Below are 18,142 nucleotides of genomic sequence, written 5' to 3'. Positions count from 1 at the left end.
AGATGTCCAGTAGTGGTGGGTCAAAACGTTATAACAACAAACAATACCAAAATACGATGGGAGTGCAAAGTATAGGAAAAGTAAACATCACTTAAAAATATAAACAAATAAAACTATACTCTCTGGTTCTTTCGGTAAAGTCACGTAGGTATAAAATAAAACTAAACAATTCTTTTTCATCTTTCCGGGTAAAGATATGTGCCGGGTTGATGGGAATTCATGCACTGATTCACTATGGCCAATCGCGTCGTCGATCTGCCACGGCGACGATCGGTTGTGACCACTCGGCTACTGTCAGTTTATCTCACTACTACCTCTGACCATAATTTTTACTTCACGAAGTGTTGATCTGTCCTCCCCGTGTGTGCTACCACGGCCAGCGTGCCCTCGCCCAGCGTGAAATGAGTGCAGCTGCCAGCAGATATCACAGCGATGAGGTGCCATCTGCTCGCATTCCTGGAATAATTCGGATGCCTGCGTGCAAGGGCGAGGGATGATGGTTCAACGGCGTCCACGTCTTTACCGCAGAAAAAAAAAACGCGTGATAATGTGGGAGGGTGTCATTTGTATCGATGACCATGCGTGACAGATGCGATGTGCCGGGTGCCACGGTGGCGAGATGTTGACTACCTCGCCTGGTATGCAGGAGGTCGTGGGTTCGATCTGGACCCCGCAGTCAGATGTAAAGTTGGAGTAATCCCTCGTTCAACGTTGTCGATGCATTCCTGAAATGTGCAGCTTTATTCGAGGAAGTATTTGCAGTTTGCGGTGTCTCCTCGTGGTCGCGTGGATTTTACTCCGGGTCCAGTTTTAGCCCTCCACATTTAGAAACTTGAGTTTTTAGAATATTTGGCCACTGCTACAAATGTCCACGCGATGATAAGCCCCCTTCGTTGAGCTATCGTTTGATAGCCAGGTCGCTTTAAAAAAAAAGGTTCATAGCTCAAGTGGGGCCCTACCTGGTCAAATTAAAAGTTTAGTTTTTATCGGAGTTCGTGAGTTCAATCCCGCGCCCGACGCCTGCTGTATATTTGGAGTTTGCATTTTCTCTCCCTCTCCCGTGGTCGAGTGGATTTAGAATCAACGTCCGTTTTAGAGCGTTTGGCTCCAATAACATTTCCACGTGATGAGCCAATTCGTTGGGCTTACATGTGTGGCCAGGTCCCTTCTGAAAAAAAGTTACATAGCTCAGTGGGCCTATAAACTATTTGAATAGTTTATAGACAGCTGTTTCCAGTTAAAGGCCCCTTCAGTGTGTCACGTCACGTCAAGCTAGGAACTCGAGGGACCGCGGGGCTTGCCCTGCAGAGCGTAAACAAAGACGCTGATTGGTGGGCTGCGGCAGACTCCGCCCACGTTGTTTTCAGGTAGCCAATGAGAGCGTCGGGTGCGAGGCAGGGGGGGTGGCTTGTCGGATGCATGCGGGAGCCAATCACGCGCGGGGAGCTTAACCAATCGCCTTAACAAGGGAACACAGCAGGCGACGTTTTAGGCAATAACCCTTGTTAAGAGCGCGTAAAATTAGAAGCCGGAGAGAAGTGGATAATAACGCGTTGGAGACTTGAATTTTACTCCATGGGGCCTGGTGAGAATTAACATAAAAAAAAACATTCTGATGAGCAATGATTCCATTGACATGTTATTTTTGTCCACTTAAATCCACAGTTTATTTTCGTAATTATAATTAATGTGTTGAGTTAATTCTCCTGGACTTGTGTCGTCACGTCATGCGCAGAAACGTGTTACGCCGGTGACGTCACGCGCACAAACTTGCTACGTAAAATTACGTGAATGTCTGCGGTAGTGACGTCACGCCTCGGCGAAACAACGTCGCGCGCAGAATGTGGCGACGTCGCTAGAGCAGTGACGTCAAGGGCAGAAACGTGTAACCGTCGGTGGTTATCGACGTCACGTGTTGTGTGAATCGCGCGTGACGTCGGGTGGACGTGACGTCACGGCCGCGGACAGTGAAACCCGAGCGCGGGCGGCCCCCGGAGCTTCGCAGGGCCCCGCGAGCCGAGCGCCTCCACCCCGCGTCTCCGTCCTCGCGGTGAGAGCGCGTGGCGCGAGTGTGGATGAGGAGTGTGGGAGGGGGGGTCTCCTTCTCGTCCTCTTCGTCGCCGCCGCCGCCGTCCTCCCTCAGGGAGCGCGCGGGCCTCCGTTAAAAGGCGGCGGCAGCGCCTTTGAAAACCGCACAGCGCATAGGCTCCGCCCGCTGCCCATCGCCTCACCCCATTGGCTGGCTCGGTCGCGCGAACTCGCCGAGCCCGAGTCGCGATTGGTCGAGGCAACCTTTGCGCCGCTCGTCTCGTCCAATCAGGCGGCGCGGCGCTCGAGGCGACGCCTATGCGCGCTGGGAAATGTAGCGGCGTGGTGGTGGTGGTCTTAGTGGAGTTGCCACCCCGGGAGATCGCGACCCGGCTCCGTCCTCGGCCTCCTCTTCCTCCTCGAGGAACAACTCAGCCACGTGGGGTTGTGAGCATCGACTGCGCGAAGCTGCAGCTGGTCTACGCCACCGACGATACCGGACGACGTCTGTGACGAAGAGCTTCATAGCTCATCGGATTCCTCCAGCCGACATAAAGATTCTGATACGGCGCCTGGCCCTGCAGTCTCTACAGTCCGTGTCGTCTCTGTAGGGCGACAGGGGCATCTGTGCGCTAGAGGATGTGTGCGTATGTGTGTAGCAATAGCCCCACGCCGTTTTGTGTGTTGGGCTGCAATGTCCTTTCGTTGTCTACGGCCAAAGCACCCAATGTCGTCAGGCCTCGCAAGCATGAGTAGAGGTGCTTATATGGGCGGTCGTTCATTCGATGTGTTATAGACCGCGGTGCTGTGTGCTGGAGAAGCAGAGGGCAGTGTGGGAATATTTGTTTGTTTCTTTATGAGAAAAAGTGCTTAACCATCTCTGTAAAAGTCTCATTCTTTTAGGTTGAGCCACGCCATGATCTGACCAAAGGTTTTGCGTCACGGTGGCAAGATGTTAACTACCTCGCCTGGTATACAGGAGGTCGTGGGTTCTATCTCGACCATGACGATGCCTGTACATTTGGAGTAGTATGGATATTTCTCGGGGACCTCCGGTTTAAACCTCCAGATTTAGAAACGTAACGAGTCCACCAGACGAAGGTTGAGATGACACAACTCTTTATTTTCCACACGAGCTCACGTTGCGTGCAACTTCTCCACTCCAAATCCCACCAGGAAGCGCACCGCTCGCCTCCTGGGCGTTTCCCCTCTCTCACGCCCCGCCTTCTCTTTCCTTTCCTTTGTGACGTCATCTTTCATAGTAACCTGGCATCCCATGGGCATTTATACCCCCGGATCGCGTAAGTATTAACACTACAGCACCCCCCTCCCCATTTTTGAACAAATCGTCGTCCTCGACTCAACACAGCCCGTGAAAATCCAAGGGATTCAGGGTAACTCTGACGGCAGGGGAGAAAGGAGGGATGAAGGAAAAACTTTTGTTGAGTCAATAAACAACTTTTACTAGTCTGAAACTATTTTGATGGGGGACTGTTAATGTGCTGGAGACAAGTACGGGGCCTGATATCACCAATTCTCCTTCACAGATTTTGGTCTCCAACTGTTGCAAAATTCCCTTGCTTCCCCCATTTGCCACTATGAAGGATGATTGGACAGGTCTCAACTGCTGGGCCCTGTGGAGAAGCATATCAAACATGTGCAGGGTTATAATAGTCGCTGACGCTGCTGTATCGACCAGCATCCGGGCCTCAATTCCCCCCACCGAGCCTGCTACCACCGACGTGGCCGCAGCTGCTACTACTCTCCTTGACAACTTGCGCCATTGTGTACCCGAAGCCGGCCATCGTTGTGGTGAAAGATTGCGTGTATACGATGGTGGTTGTGAACGTCGGGAAATGGTGCGTATGAGAGTTCTGCGATGGGAACTGCCAAGGTGTTCGGGGTGCCGCGACTCGCCTGCTGTTTGTATGCGGGAGTGGAGAATGGCTGTTGTCGCCAAGTCGGCCCCGGTGGAGCAGCATCGGTGGCCCATATGGCCGTATGGCCGCATCGGTGACAGGTCACCAGGTTCCTGCTCCGGCTAGGTGCTCCGAGTCCCCGGGGCGTCCAGTGACGGTTCCTCGAGGTAGGGCCCCGAAACGTCCCCCTTACAGCCGCCAACATCTTTCTCCCGGGCAGCCCGATGTCCACCTCTGTCTCGACATCGTCTTCTTTATTCCGTGTTCCCCGAACCCCCTCCAGTCCTTGATGTAGGGGTTCCGCTATTTGCGCGAACAAACGTTGCGGCCTCATCACCTCTTTTGCGATCCACAATGAGGTCTACTTGTACTCTGCCGTAACTGGTAAAACTATTCTTGAAGCCTGCGCTAGCGCGAATATACGGTTGGCCAAGGCCCCCGCGTCAACGCCCAGGAAAGCAGCTTGCACTCGGCCCATGAGAGCGCTCCCTGTAGGCGAAGGCTGACTTCCCCCTCTTCCCGCCTAGAGTTCTGAAATCGTCTTTTCGCGCTGGGTGGTGGGTCAAAAATGTCTGTCATATCTCGATAAGCAGCTTGCAGGGTCGTCTTTTTCTCCGCCGGAACAGAAGAATATATAATTAAAGCATCATCTCTAAAGGCCCCTGGGGAGAGCTTTCAGAGCTTCAGGCTCTGTCCACTCTAGGTACGTGTAGGCCGCCTCGAATAAATGCTCCCCAGTCCCCTCCTTTAGCTACAAACTTCTCCACGTGGCCCAACCTACGTAGTCGATCAGTGCCCTCTCCTCGTTGCCACTCCGATCCCCCTGATGAGTAATTTTCTGCGCCCTGTGCTGCGGCTGCTGCAAATGCTTCGGACCGTTGTCCTAGCACTTCTCCGTGTGGATCCCACGCTACACTGCTAGGGCTCGGGGCGACCATTATTGCTGGGCCTGGCGTGTATCACACCAATTCCGCTCCGATAGTGGCCCTCGGTGTCGTTCCCGCCAAATTAAATTCTGCTCCCCCTGGAGGCTGCTCTTCTCCGACCCGATGTTGTTCAGCCCGTTTCGCGGGCTCCATTGCAGAAACATGCGTTTAGGGTATTTGGCTGTTATACATTTTCACTTAATAAGCCACTTTGTTGGGCTATCATTTGTAGCCAGGTGGTTGTCAGTGGGCTTTACCAGGTAAAATAAAAAGTTTAGACTAAAAAGTGTGCTACGGAGGCACGGGATTGTGGATGGAGAAAATGTTTGAAACTCTAAAAACAACTGCTTGGTTGTGAGGTCACCGGAAGTTTGTGATACATGAAGTCGGTTCAGGAACCCGTCTGTGTCGACCTTTGGGTATTATCTCCTCGCATGTGTGGCGAGGTTTTCTGCTACACACAAAACAGTTCTCAGTGGAATTGGCCAAGCAGGGTATTCCTGAAAAAGAGTTGACTCTGTGAGGCTCTCCTGCATTGTAATTACATTACACTCGACTTACGAACTTTGAATATGAACAAACCTGTCCAGTTGCCTGTCCCGACCGAGATTCGTAAGTTCAACCACCGCGCAATAGATGGCATTGGTGGAATCTACATCTGCAGAACATGAAGAATCATTGGCAACTATATATACAGGAGATTATACAACTTTTAAAGCCATTCCCCGTATTTCGTGTACATGCCATACAACATATTTTTAATCTACTGGAGTAAAGTTGGACTTACAAATAAATCCTCTCACGAACAAACCTCTGGAAGCTAACTCGTTCGAAAGTAGAGGAGTGCCTGTATTTACACGTATGTATGTTGCACTTCTTTTGCACCGTATGTCGACACTTAGCTCCTCGGCTGTAAACATTTCTCCACAGAATTATCTCCCATGTCCTGAGAATGAACCACTAGTCCTGGCTATATATGCCAGTCCTCTAATAGGACTGTGGAATTTTCTCCATTAGGCTTTGGACTGCCAACAGAAATGAGCACTAATCCAGTACAATCTGTGTGCTTGGGTTATGCTCAGGAAGAAGAGACAGTGTCCAGGTAAACAATCACTTGTTATATTTGTCAGCACCCGGGCGCTGTGAATTGTGTGACGGTTGGGAAGCGGGTAGCTGTGTGCATCATTCACGTCAAACGATTCCTAAATTTGATGTAAACGAGTGAAAAATCCGTTTCAGTGCGCACACTAATAGTGTTGGTAGTCACATTTGTAAATGAGCCCATATTTGTTGCATCTAAATTCTAACAATGTATGGCAGAGCCAAGTTCTATGGCTAAGGCTGATTATGAAAGATTGCTCTGCATTTGGACAGTGGTGGGGTGTTAATGAGTACAGTATACAGGAAGTCCTCATTTAACGCGGTAGATGCGTTTCTGAAAATTGCCCCATTAAGCAAAAAACGCGTTAAGAAAACACAATTTCCCCATACATAATGTAGCGATAAAGTTTGCCGAGATACGATGCACATACACACACAGTGAGATGGCGGGCAAAATAACTGAGTGGATGCAGCCGCATTACTGCGTACTATATCGTGCTGCTCGGCCGCACAGTTCAAAAAGTTCCACGTTATAATGGTGCGATTTCCGTGTTATATTGACATACGTTACGTGTTATAACGCGGCGCATTCTGCGTTGTGTGAAAAGTGTTCCCAAATGGAAGAACCGCGTATGCGAAAATGCAAATGCTATATGTATTCGATATGGCATTTTCCTTCCTGCAGGGGTCACTATGTGGTCGGAAAACATTCACCAGTAATGGTTTAATTGACTAGAACTGAGCAACATTAATCTTCGGTATAGGCTGGTGGTTAGTGCACTTACCACAGTGGCAGTGATGTACTATGCGCAATCATCTTATCTGAGGCTTCTGTGGCAGTCTTGGGCGGTCAAATATAATGTCCATCAAAGCTGTGCATTTTCCAAGGGAGCAGAACAATGCAAAGGCATTGGCAAGTGTAGGCTGTTGGCGTGTTGTGTACAGATGTATGTATGTATGTTGAACGTCTTTCGCACCGTACGTAGCCAACCGTGCTCATCGGAGGTGCAAGGAAGGATCACAAACTAAACACAAAGCACTTAGAAAGAAATTAGTTGTCAGTCGAGATGGTTTAGAAGGGCATAGCTCCAGTGGCTTCCTAATATCGGAAGGAAGAGTGTTCCAGACGGCCGCAGAAGTGCATCTGAAAGCGCGCGATGCGGTGACCGTCTTTGTTGCAAAGTTGCCTGCAATTATTCTAAATTGGAACGTATTAGGCATGAAACACATGTAATTGTATCAATGAGAATGTGTTTGTTACACTCCCTCTCGAATGCATTATGATGTTACCTTGTACTGTATAGTATGTCATTGGTTTGCTAAAATACTGCAGCCACTAAAAGGCGCCACCATTCGCTGCAGCTGCAACAAAAACAATTTTTTATTCCAAGTTCGACTTTCGACCCTGAATTGTAGTGGAACCACGAGGGGGCGAACTGCCGCGTGCTAATGGTTGTATCCTCGGTGTGCCTGTCATAGCAAGAAGACTGTGCTTTACCCTGTGGGGGGGGTTCTGTGTGCAAACCTTCCCCTAACCCCCACCGCCCATCCTCACCGTCTCGTCCCATTTGCTCAGAAGAGATCGGTTTTACAGGATAGAGGGTGTAGGTCCCTTGCAAGGTGAGAGGAAAGATGTTAGGCCAGGGTTCATGGTTTGAATTGAAAACTCATTTATTAAGAACTGCTTTTTTTGTTTAGTTCGTTGTCCTTCCCCCGCACCTCCTATTGACACGGTGGGCTACATACGGCGTGAAATAAGTTCAACTTGCATACATGTCACGCGCTTACTGTAAGCAGGGGGTTATTAAAGAGCACACAATGTAGGAGCATTGCTTCCAAAGCTGGAATAATGCCTCAGTCAGCACAACATAATCTTGATAGAATCCAGGCCAGAAATATCAATAATACTGGTAGGAACCTCCTGGTTACACCAGCCCACAGGGGATCGTGCAGGGAGGGGCTGGGTGGGGAGGGAGGGGCTGAGTGGGGAGGGGCTGGGAGGGGAGGGGCTGGGAGGGGAGGGGCTGGGTGGGGAGGGGCTGGGTGGGGAAGGGGCTGGGTGGGGAAGGGGTGGGCTGGGTGGGTGTGGGAGGGGTGGGGCTGGGTGGGGAGGGGCTGGTCACCCCGTGGTACCCTTATTAAACTCCACGTTTAACCTACTCACGCCGGCTTGTGCCCACCCTTACAGTCGGGCATATTTGCGGAATACACCACGCCGCCGTTGACCCTGGCCAAGGTGGGGGCGGGGGGACGTACTTGGTCAAAATTCAACAAGGGGTAGCCAAACAAGGTTGAGAACCACTGCTCTGATGGACACGTTCATGGAAGCCGCTTCTCTTCATCTCGCCGTGTGATTCGTGTGTTCCTTGGCGACACCGCTGCACAGCACGTTCCCTCATGTCTACAACGTGCACCTCGGCAATACCCAACTCTGATACTCCTTCCCCTCCTCTCGTCTTACCAACTGAGCGAATTACTTCACGTGTGTCGTGTTCATCCCCGGGGAACAAAGTCTGCGGCTGGCTGTTTATATTGTTACGGGGAATGGCGATGCAGCGCTTATTGCAGTGTGCTCTGAACCTAGCCGCCCGAGTTCAGTTCCCGGCCATGGCTTAACATCAGTGGCAGTGAAATCAAGAGCCAGTTCTGACCCCTCCTCCATTCCCCCAAGCCAGCTGACCTCATGCTGACGTCCAGTTTAATAACCCCCCCCACCTCTCTCTGTCCAGCGTAAAGTGTGTGGAGGCCTTCAGGAGTGCGTTGACAAATCGCTGTTGTCAATGTTGTTTACTTGCGTGGGGTTTGTGTGGGGCAATGTCATGGCTATATTAAGAAAACGTCGTTTTAGTTCCATATTAGGATAAGCAACTTCAGGGTTCAAAATCTAATGCATTAAGTCATTATTTGTGCGTACGTATGTTTAAATATGTTGACACTGCACGTGGCCAACCGCACTAATCGGAGGTGCAGGAGAAGGACAACAAACTAAACACGGAGCAGTTACAAATAAAATAGTTTTCATTCTAGATTTAAAAGTGCATAGCTCCAGTGGCTTCCTAATATCGGAAGGAAGAGCGTTCCAGACAGCCACAGAAGCGCATCTGAATGCGTGCAATGCACTGACCACCTGCTTTGTTCGATGGCTCAGCCATAAGCCGCTGAAATGATGACCGGGAGCTTGCGTGACGGTTTACGCTCCTTGACGAGATCATTTGTGGCGAGCGCTTTGTGTGTAATGAATTGTCGACAGTCGTGGAGGTGTTTTGATGTGTGGGACACGTGCAGCATGGAGGGGAAGGTTGGTTACTTGAGACGAATGTAGGTCAGCAACCAAGAAGGAGGAGATCTAAATCCAGCTTGTACCATCGTGTAAGAGGAGATCTTGGTGATCCATTATGTTCTATTCCTTCTGCTTATAGTGGAAGTTAAACTCGGTGCACTTGTCTCTCGAGGACGTCGTCACTGGTTCATGGGCGATCCGGTGGATCTGCTGACGTGTCTCAGAGGCATCACATCCAGACTGAGGCTTTGATTTGTAAGTAGAGATCATGATGATGTGACATTCCGATTGTTAGGATGCCACTGGAGCTATGCACTTTTTTAAATCTAGATTGAAAGCTCATTTGTTTAGGACGCCTCTGTGTTTAGTTTGTTGTCTTTCCCTCGCACCTCTAATTAAGACGGTTGGCTACATACGGTGCAAAAGAAGTTCAACATGCATACTAAAAACACTGCACCCCTCTCAGGGAAACTTCATATTTCGTTAAAATCAACAATGGCCGAGGACTAAAGTCTCCAAATATATGTTACGCGCACATTCCCACATCCCTCGGCAATCGCATTTTTGTTGTTGTTAAAGACCCGTTGACGTCAACGCAGTTTAATCGCTGTCATCCGCTAATAATCCTATCGGTGCCTAATTGCGTCGCGCCTAATTGCGGCGCGTCTAATTATCCCCGGAGCAGGCTGCGCGCACTGGGCCTCCTGCCTCCTTAGCAGGACATTGCCATGCCACGGGAGACAATTTCACCCTAATAACGGCGACCGGCAGCAGCGCCCTCGTTGACAGCTATTAATATCCCCGGCAGTCGGTTGTTAGGCGCCCGGTGTTATGGATACGAGTGGAGCTTGAGGAGATAAAGCCTCTGTGTGTCCGTGTGTGTGAGGGAGATGAGATCCCGGGAGGACCGGGCCGGGGGGCGGGGAAGACTCATGGGACTCGGCGTCTGTTGGGGCAGGGTGCGTCGGAGGCATGCCGGAGATTTGGAGCGTGCTCCGGCCTGCGCTGCGTTTGCGCACTGCAGCGGGTGTCTGCAGCAGTGGTTGGCAATGCTCGACCCACGCTCCTCTAAGACACCCTTCGTACAGTGTCGCTCGAACCGTTCACCCTTTCCCGATCCGAGACGTCTGCAGGTTGCAAGGTGGCGGGTGTCACGTTCACCGCCGAATCTCGGAACACGGGAGTGGCGCTAAACTGTGCCACACGCCCTCCCGCATGGCCTTGTGGGAGCCTCGGTACTGATGAATGTTATTTTATTTTAGTTTCTCTTTCGGTGTCCTTTTGATAACATGTACACGTACGTCATCGGAAAGGAATCGGAAGAAAAACTGATGACGTACACGTACGTACGTCATCGGAACGGGAAAGGGTTAAGAGAGTCCAGCCCTCAAGGTCTTTCTCTTCTGCTCTTGACTGACTGAATGTTTCTCTCAAAAAAACATTTGTGCATGCCTGGAATTTTTCCTCGGTGTGTAAGTCCCACAGTTTATTCACAGTGTCTTGAGACGTGGGTGCATTTAGATGTTGTGTTTCTATTTTACCTATTGTAATACAATGGAACGTTTGATTGCTGTTGAGTTGATGGGTGGGTTGCGTGACTATTTTCTCAGTTTGAGTCGGTGTGGTTGTGCACAAGCTGCCAATATCTAATGAGAAATCCACTCCCGTACTTTTGAGGGTGTTTTTTTTCTGCTCCTAATTAAAGGTAGTGTATTTTAATTGCATTGTTGGCATGGGTTGTCATGCGAAAAAAGAGAGGTCCATTCAGAGCTCGCAGCAAGCGAATTAATCGCACTCACTTCGTGTTGGAACGGTGACGTAGCAAATCTCTTCTCCTGGGCTGTTATCCTCCAGGAGGGTGAGCCTCAGCTTGTGACCTTTAAAGAGTGTTCACCACACGTCACTCGGAATTGAACATTTTAAAGCTCGTTGCTGGAAATTTACAAATGAAGTGCCAGAGACCGTATTTATATATTTTTGGTGTTCAGCCATGAGTGACCCGGCTAAGACTATAAACTCGCTGCACTTGAGAGCCAACTTTAATCACGGTTGGCTGGAGCCTGGATCCGCTTACTTGGCCTGCAGTAAACACAAATCACACACGTCGTTTCTCACTGCCCCTGAACGTTAGGATGAGGCTATAGTAGCCACTGTATGCCGGCATAAAACACACAAACACATTTAGAAGGTCGCAGTCATTGCTGCACCACAACACCTCGCTGATCTTGTCAAGGAGCATGAACCCCACCACGCAAACTCCCGTTCATCCTCGCAGCAGCCGCTTTTGGCTAACCATCGAACAAAGACAGTCGGCGCATCGCGCGCTTTCAGATGCTCTTCCTTCCGATATTAGAAAGCCACTGGAGCTATGCATTTTAAATCTATATTGAAAACTCATTTCTATAGAACTGATTTTTGTCTTTAGTTTGTTGTCCTTCCCCGCACCTCCGATTAGCACGGCTGGCTACGTGCGGTGCAAAATAATTTCAACATCCACACATACGTCGTTAACCATTTAATCTCGCACACATTATGCATCAAGTGCTTTGCATTATTAACGAATTGACAGGAGAGAAAGGCCTACCGTGTGTCTGAAAAACGCGTCTCCACGAGGAGGTTGGATGCGTCCCTGCACGTCGCGCTGTTGTCATATGAGCCACCTCCTGCGTCCACGTGCGAGCGAATTCCTCAGCGCTGCGCCCATTCGCTGTGTGGCAGCAGATTTCCCCCCCCCACTCTCCCCCACCACCACCACCACCGTGCCCCCCCCCCAAGCTCCAATGTGACTCGTGAGCACAGATGGGTCGTCGCCGCGCTGTTTACCTCCTGAAATAGGGGCTCCCCTAGCTGGAATACTGCCGAGCGAGCAGCAATGGCTCGCAAGGTACCACTGCCGCCGCCGCCACCGGCTTCGGCCGTCAAGAAGGCGATGCGCGTGTGCGGCCTCGTCGCGTTCTCCCTGCTCATGCTGGTGATGAGGATGTTGGCTCTGCTGCGTAAGTAGCTCGCGCTGTGACTGGGAGGGAGGGAGAGGGAGCGATGGTTTGTGGCGGTGGTGGTAAGGGTGGTCGGGGTCTCGTCAGTCTAAGGGAGGGCTGCGTTCCCTTCGTAGATCCACGTTTGAGTGCCGTTCCTGAGCCGGCTCAAAAGTGCGATCTGCCGTTATCTGGCGAGTGAACAGAAATCGCCAAGCCGTCAATTTTAGCTGCTGGTGAGCGAGTTGCTATCGGGAAAATCGCAACCTTCGTCGTCAACGCTGCCGTAAAGCGTTCAATCGAAAGCCGATTGAATCACCGCTCGGGGAGTGGCCCTTCTGAGCAGAGATGGGCCACTGCCCATAATGTTAGCCGTTATGCTTATTCCTGTGTTTCAGTGCTGATGATGATGGCGAGTTAGTTTGCTTTGTGCTTGTTTACCGCTACTTACAACACTCCCTTGATATCTTATTCGAAGCGCTCAAGTCGCTGTGCTGTATTCTGCAAGAATGTTGTGGGCTTGCCAGTTGCTCAACAATGTGCGGTTGTGCTTGACTGTCATTTTTTTGCTGTCGCATTAAACGGAGCGCAAAGGGTGGTCGCTGCCATTTGGCACGACTCTGCGAGTGAGTCCTCAATTTTAAACGAGGCCGATACAAGTGAGAGCTGCTCTCTTTAGTCTGCTCTCCACCTCGTGCACAGTGGAGCTCTGTGTGTGCAGTGCTGTCATGAGATATGAACAAAATCGCACGCAGTGGATATTCGGTAAGCCCTCGTTTCACGCGGTAGATGCGTTCCTGAATCATGCCGCGTTAAGCGGCGAGGAATTACTGTTCTGAATTAAATTTGCACTCTAAAATGGGCCAGCAGTCATCCCATGGTAGGATCAAGACCTGATCGAGGGTACGCCACTGTGGCGAGATGTTAACTCCCTCGCCTGGTATGCAGGAGTGCGTGGGTTCAATCCCAACCCTGATGACTATATTTGGAGTTTGCGTGCTTCTCTCCCCATGGTCGCGTTGACATTTCTCCGGGTCCTCCGGTTTTTTCATCCATGTTTAGAATCAACATGCGTTCACAGTATTTGGCTGCTGTACATTTCCACATCATAAGCCACTTGAGCTATCATTTGTGGCCAGGTCGCTTCTGAAAAAGAACTACATAGGTCAGTGGGCCATACTTGGTAAATGCAAAAATAGTGGAAAAATTTTAATATTCACTCACCGCGGTGAGATGACGTTCTATCTGGGTGGCGCTTGTTCAGCACTTGCTTGCATTGTGCTGCCACCTTGCCTTCAAATAAGCCATGTTGTGTCTGCCCCCTCTACTCCCTGTCTCGTATTGGAAACGTGTCTACCTCTTGCGCCTCTGAATAAAGCTTGGGTAACTCCTCCCACTTGTTTTCAATTGCCTCACCCCATTACCTAACTCCATGTTGGCTTTCACATTAGTTTTTCCGCTCTTGCCCTATAGGGTTATCTGCAGTTCACATCACTCGGTCAACAACAGGTCATGATATCCAATTACATTTTCTCCACGAGAAACACGAATTTGTATTTCATAATTTTACCTCTGCTGCCGTCTGGAATGCTCTTTCTTCCGATATTGGGAAGCCACTGGAGCTATGCACTCCGATTAGCATGGTTGGCTACGTACGGTGCGAAAGAAGTTCAACATACATGATACTCTACACACATTTTGTCACATTACTATAATAAGCCAAGAATGTGTGTGTCCCGTGCGTGACGTCACTACATCTGAGGCCCACCCCCTTCATTAATAATCATGAGTTGGTGGAGTTTTACACGAACGTTGAGGAAGGTCGGGCTGAATTAAATAATTTATTACGCAAAGACGCTTCAAATATGACGTTTCTTTACAGAAAGTGACGGTAAAAAATACATCTACGCAGCACACTGCTATATCCGTACGTGACGTCACTGCAAAAGAGCCCCCCCTCATTAATAATCATGAGCGGGTGAATCGCACAAGAAAACGTAAATGTACATCTTTAATATTTCAGCTTTCGTCCTAGGACGGGCAAACAAGCTAGTATAACCATAAACAAATATAGGAGTAATCCCCATGTGAGAAAATAAAAAAAAAACACTTTGCAAAAGAAGGGGTGTATTTGAACCTCCTTGCACCCCATGCTTCCTGGTGTGATATCATCATTGCATCACACACAGTGCTTACTCATCGCAAGGTGTGATACATCACAACACTAAATATAACCAAGTGACTTCATCCCTTGGGCAAGGCCACCTAAGTGATCCTATCACTCCCATAAAAAGTCAAAGTACTCTGATGTTTATTCCTGTTTTTACCCATAATTTGTATGCTTTTTTTTTGACAGGCCACGAGCGTTTTGCCCTAGATCACCTGCTGAGTTTGGGAGAAAGCCCCTTTGGGTCGGACTGTCTAGGCAAGAGAGGGAGGTGTAGGGATCTCTCGGGGTCTTGGGGCCCTTCCTGGCCTCCGTGTTTGTTGAGGTGACTAAGTTGGTCGTCTGTTTGGCCACTTTGTTTGTGGCGGTTGACGGTTCAAATCCAGCTGCCGCCTTGGTCAATTATTATTACTACCGCAAGCAAATAATAGCCAAGATCCCGTGATGTTCATTCGCAAGGGTAGGCCATTGTGTGCCGGTGTCATGGTCCAAATCATAAAAGAATTACCCGCAAATTACTCAATTGGGATTATATATATGGCAGTCGTCGCACCCTTCTGTGATAAACCTGAGAGGGCCCTCTTATTATTTGTGATAGCCAGGTCGTTTATGAATAATAAGTTGATACCTCCGTGGGCTTTGCCTGGTAGGATGGGGATGGTTTAATTGTATTTGTATGTTTTTGGGTGACTTGTTTACCTTTCTTGTACTTGGCACTACTATCCTGTTTTTGTACTGTTTGTTGTTGTCACGTTCTGACCCCGTGCCCCTACTGCAAATCTCTGAAAAAGAGCTTCATAGCTCATCGGATTCCTCCAGCAGTATAACTACAGATTCTGATTCTGAGAGAGAGTCCTTCCCCCTCAGGCTTTCTTGTGTAAACAAAGTGTAATCACAAATAGTCATTATCAAGCGGGCTGCGGTTTATCTCTGCCTCCGTAACGGTTACACAACGTCGGACCAATGGAGCAACGCGATCGCGGAGTCAACGGAAAACATTTTGCACGACGTTTTCGGTGTGCTCTGAAGTTAAGCGCTCAAAGCTTGTGCTGTTTAACTGAAGCTTGAACAAAGGCGCTTTACAGCAGAAGTTGCCATCGATTGATCGTTGGTGACTGCTGAGCAATGATAGGAATTTCGTTGGGGGGAGTTGCAAGCAAGTGAACAATATGGTCCGTGGATGTGCTCCATGCTGCTTCTTTTGCAATGTTTAGCTGTCATGAGGGAGCTTACCAGATCAGTTGTGCATGTTTTGGGGTATCAGTAGTGCGATTTGGTTTGGAATCTTGTTATTATTTTGGTTTGCCATACAATTATTACAATCTAATCTGTTGAGATCCAGTTCATCACGCTGTCATTTACTATTCGTAGGCCCGAGAGGGCCTTTGTTATTGAGCGTGGTCCGAGTTTATTTGTCACAAAACATTCCACGTGGTTGGGGGCTGCGAGTAATTGAAAACTTTACGGAGCCTGCCAACAACTTGCCGCGCACTGCAGTGTCACGATGAACAGCTGATCGAGCCACCGAATCCATGGCTTATTTGGAGCTGCGATATGAAGCCGGTTCTCCGTTTACATCACCACGGCGCACCACGTCTCACGGGAACCTCCCCCGCTCACCTGCAGAGTGGTCGTGACGCATTCTGAACGCGGCTCTGCTTCTCGTATGGCCATGAAGGAGCCTCCACTGTCTCAAGCTTAATACAGCGGTCATGGCGCCACAATGGCGAGATGTTAACTGGTATGCAAGATTCTAGATTTTAAGTTTTCGTGACTGCAAGGATCCATACTCTTTGGTTTTGTCGGTAAAGTCACGTAGGTGAAAACAAAATAAAACAACTAAATTAAATCACGTGATTTAATTTAGTTGTTTTATTTTATTTAGTTTTCACCTACGTGACTTTACCGACAAAACCAAAGAGTATGGTATGCAAGAGGTCGTGGGTTTCACCCTGACCCTGACGATGCCTCTATATTTGGAGTTTGCATGGATTTTTCTCCAATTCCTCCAGTTTTTCCCACCCCCACTTAGAATTAACATGCATTTATTTGGTTGCTATAAATGTCCACGTGATAAGCCACTTGGTTGAGCTATCATACGTTATTATAGCTAAGTCGCTTCTGAAAAAGAGCTGGATAGCTCAGTGGACTTTACCTGGTGAAATAAAAAAATAGTTAATACAGCCCCTTCAATGTGTCAGGTTAAACCAACAATCTTCGTTTTCAATAATGGAATAATCTTGCATACACTTTATATTGTGAACACGTGTAGGCAGTTGTGTTGTTTGCCTTTTTTATCAAATGAGGCTGTGGGGGCGTGGGGGGGGGTGTTATCGGTGGTTCTTTGGTAAACAGCGTGGGGTGTTTGGCATCTGAAACTCATTACGAACAGACCACTCGCGGCACACTCCGGCACCATCGCCCGCCCATCCAACCACCACGTACCACCCACCATCCCCGGCGTTAGAGCTCTCAAATCTCCCGTGTCATGGGCCGTGGTGGAGACTTCCTCACACCTTCAACGTGCTCGGCCTCGGCTTGGATAACCCGGGAACGCGACACTGCCTGCCCTCTGCCTTGGAGAGGCCGAGAGTCGTGATGTTCACTCTACAGAGTAAGACGGCTTCTTCTCTTCCATTCATACCGCTTACGCAGTTAACCCACAACACATCGTTATCGGAAACAAGTTCATATCTCAATTCGTATTTCACTCAAAACTGTTCACGTGCCAACATTCTAACAAGTGTATTCGTCACCACGGTGTAAAGTTATATCTCCAAGTGTTGTAAGTCACTCAATATTCTTCGCTCGCTCTGCTCTCAATAATGGATGCTGCCAGGAACATTAGCGTGCTATGTGCCTTGAGTTACGAGCTAGTGTCTGTGACATACGTACGTTGAATTTTTTTCGCACCGTACGTAGTCAGCCGTGCTAATCGGAGGTGTGGGGATTCATGTTACGATCACAGAAGTCTTTGTATCGCTCTGCAAGGTTGTGTTCATGTACAGGCGAGTGTGTGTATTGTTGAATGGAAAAAAAGCACATTTAACTTGCCAATCCATTGAGCCGCTAAATGCCGGGTGAACTTTAGCACATCACCAGGGCCCGCTGTTAGTCACTGTGTACCTCTCTGAGATTGTGTGTGTGTATAGAGCACCTTGGAGCTTAGGATGAGTCACATTTGCTCTCCGCCCCAGGTGAAACCACGTCGCCCTGCGAGGTGCTGAGCGCTTTGTTACCCGAGTGGCGAGACCTCGCTACGTAATGTGAACGATAATTGCAGTTGGGGCGACAAAGCAGATTGCGGCGATTACAGTCGCCAACTGTTACATTTTATAACAGTGCAATAGCCCGTTGAGGATGTCAGTGTGTTAGTGAGGAAATAAAGTAAAATATGAATCACACAATCTAACTACGTCATTGACATGGGCTTACAGTCGAATAATGTATCATCGGTAGGTTAACGGATTGGGCCTTTAAATTTCGATTTAAAGCTTTCGTGACTGCAGGGATTCATCTTCTTAGTTCTGTTTCTTCACCTGAGGACGGCTGCTTGTGTTGTGGCTGAAATGTCGTGAGAATTTTATCGGATTCGTACCCGAGTGGGCGCTTGTATGGAAGAGGCTTGCCTGACGGTGCTGCTGCCACTTGAGCTGCGGGCCAGGCTGTGAGTGAAGCCAGTCTGTGTCATCGGCTGTGTACCATGTGCTGCGTTAATTCACCCTTTCCCATTCCGATGATGTCAC

General features: G+C 49.2%; 1 protein-coding gene across 1 annotated transcript in view; it reads left to right on the top strand.

Annotated features, from left to right (window-relative positions):
- Positions 1–1,946: 1,946 nt before the first annotated feature.
- Positions 1,947–18,142, top strand: part of SPSB3 (splA/ryanodine receptor domain and SOCS box containing 3) — a 30,369-nt gene continuing 14,173 nt past the window's right edge. Inside the window, exon 1 of the mRNA XM_078862567.1 lies at positions 1,947–2,050. The gene's annotated coding sequence lies outside the window, so the exon portion shown is untranslated. The remainder of the gene's footprint in view (positions 2,051–18,142) is intronic.

Source organism: Lampetra fluviatilis, chromosome 1, assembly GCF_964198595.1.
Source record: "Lampetra fluviatilis chromosome 1, kcLamFluv1.1, whole genome shotgun sequence".
Taxonomy (NCBI): domain Eukaryota; kingdom Metazoa; phylum Chordata; class Hyperoartia; order Petromyzontiformes; family Petromyzontidae; genus Lampetra; species Lampetra fluviatilis.
This window is presented reverse-complemented; position numbering and strand designations above follow the sequence as displayed.